We start from the raw sequence: 2673 nt of genomic DNA on the forward strand, positions 1-2673 counted from the left end.
AAGCACACCAAAGAAATCACCATTGTCCAACTTGAAGACTGTTTTTGGGAAAAAGAAGAGCAGTAAATCAGGAGCTTCTAGCGCTTCTTTGATAATTGAGGAGCCAGTTCAAGAAGATATTGGATACGAGACCGAGGAAGAAGAGGAGGCAACGTACGAGCAAGAAACCGAATCGGAGGAAGAGTTAGCATTCACTATGGCTAACATTGATGAAATCCCCATGGGAGAATGGAAGAAGAGGATGCGCGACGACCATGGCCCGGGACTTGTGCAACCCGCAATTCCCGCAACTGCTACCTTCGAGCTAAAAGGGCATATCCTAGCTTCACTCAAGGAAATACCTTTCTATGGGAAAGATCATGAAGATGCCTACAAACATTTGGATGAAGTAAATGATGTTGCTGATTACTTCAACATTCCAAATGTAACCCGCGAAACTCAACTACTTCGTATGCTTCCGGTAACCTTCAAGGGTGCTGCTAAAGACTGGCTCAAATCACTTCCCCCCGGGTCAGTCACTACTTGGGCCAGAATGAAGGAAGAATTTATTGATCACTTTTGCCCACCATCCAAGATAGCCAAACTGAAGAAGGCCATTGCAAATTTTGAACAACAAGCTGGAGAGTCTTTATATGAAGCATGGGAGAGGTACAAAAGTCTGCTAAGAAATTGCCCACACCATGATCTAAACAGCCAGCAAGAAGTTTCCATCTTTTATGATGGAGTCAATGTCACGACCCGGCAGTTGCTAGACTCACAAGGCCCACTTACAAAGAAGCCACCCCCGGTGATTAAAGAATTGATTGAAGAATTCTCTAAACACTCTAGAGAATACCACAACCCTAGGAATGATGTCACGAGGGGAGCCGCGTACGCTGCTACTGAAGATTTATCCGCGGTCATGGCCATGTTAAAAACCATGGATAGGAGAATGGACAAAATGGATCAAACTATCCATGCTATACGGGTGGGTTGTGAAAACTGCAATGGACCTAACCTCACTAGAGATTGGGATTTGGATGAGAACGGCAACAAAAAGGCACAAGCATGTTATTCGAGCGGTGACCGGTATGATGAGGACTGGCGCAAACAAAAGAAGGAGTGGCTGCCTTACGAAGAGTATAAGAAGGCCAAGGAGGAGAAGTACAGACAAAAAGGGAGAGGCTTTTACCAAAAGGAGGAGCCGGTGCAAGAGAGGAAGCCAAGCTTGGAAGATATGCTAACTAAATTTGTGGCCGCTTCCGAGAAAAGACATAGTGACCATGATGTTGCTATCCAAGAAACAAGAACAATGCTCAGGAACCAGCAAGCATCCATCCACAACATAGAAACGCAGCTTGGGCAACTTGCTCAACAACTAAACCAAAGGTCACCGGGTGAGCTTCCTAGCAAAACCGAGAACAACCCACGAGGCGCACAAGTAAATATTGTTACAACAAGAAGTGGGAAGATCATTACTCCCTTGGCCCCCATTCGAATTGAAGCAACCAAGGACTCACAGAAGGAAGGAACGGAAGAACAAGTAGAAAACCAACATTCACAATCTGAGAGTCCTACTCGCCGAGTAGGGCCGATGGACTCGGCGAGTACCCCTGCTAAAACAAATGAACAGCCTCCCTTGAAACCTTACTAGCCTCCAATGCCATACCCAGCCCGAGCCAAGAAAGAGAAGCAGGAAGAGGAATATCAGAAGTTTCTAGATCATATTAAAACTCTTCAAATCAACATTCCTTTCATTGAAGCCGTCATGCAAATGCCCAAGTATGCTAAGTTCCTTAAGGAACTCCTCACTAACAGAAGAAAGATGGAGGAAGTGCACAAGGTAGTGCTTAATGAGAATTGCTCCGCCGCAATGCTAAACAAGTTACCAAAGAAGAAGGGTGATCCGGGGAGCTTAACTTTGCCTTGCCAATTTGGCAACTTGGCTGCAATTCATGCCTTAGCTGATTCTGGAGCAAGTGTGAACCTTATGCCATACTCATTCTTTAAGAAGCTGGACCTCCCGGAGCCAAGGCCAATTCGAATGGCAATTCATTTGGCAAACAAGATTGTTACTTTCCCAAGAGGCATTTGTGAAGATTTGCTAGTGAAAGTGGACAAATTTGTCTTCCCGGCTGATTTCATCATTCTCGACATGGAGGCGGATCCGCAAGTGCCAATAATCCTTGGAAGGCCCTTCCTCAACACCGCTAGCGCTATCATAGACATGAGAGATTCTAAGCTCACATTGCGAGTTGGGGACGATTCAGTGACATTCAGGGTAGACCAAGCCATGAAGTACTCAAGGAGTAGTGACGGCACGGCTTTCTCAATCGACATGCTTGACGAACTATTGGAAGAAGACATACCTGAAGATTCCAGCAAGTTTGCAGCTTTGGATGAAGTATTTGACCCAGAAAAGGACTTACTAGAGATTGAAAGACTGTTGGAAGAAGCAGAGTATGAAGAAATAAAGAAGCAAGCTGAAAGCCCTACTCGCCGAGTAGACCCGATCTACTCGCCGAGTACATCTGAAGAAAAGCCGGAAGTCGTGAATGCAGCCACCAACTCGCCGAGTACCAAACCTGCACTCAGCGAGTCCGTCACTATGCACAACAAATTGGAGCTTAAAACACTACCTGACCATCTGGAGTATGCCTTTCTGGAAGAAGGAAATCAGAAGCCTGTGATCAT

At 45.7% G+C, this 2673-nt stretch overlaps 1 non-coding gene across 1 annotated transcript; it reads right to left on the minus strand.

The window, feature by feature from the left end:
* Positions 1–580: 580 nt before the first annotated feature.
* On the minus strand, positions 581–687 carry LOC145044464 (small nucleolar RNA R71). Its single transcript, XR_013681414.1, has one exon. It is a non-coding gene; the product is annotated as a small nucleolar RNA R71 (small nucleolar RNA).
* Between the last annotated feature and the right edge of the window lie 1986 nt (positions 688–2673).

The sequence above is a fragment of the Lactuca saligna genome, chromosome 4 (assembly GCF_052625555.1).
Source record: "Lactuca saligna cultivar CGN05327 chromosome 4, ASM5262555v1, whole genome shotgun sequence".
In the NCBI taxonomy this organism is placed as follows: Eukaryota; Viridiplantae; Streptophyta; class Magnoliopsida; order Asterales; family Asteraceae; genus Lactuca; species Lactuca saligna.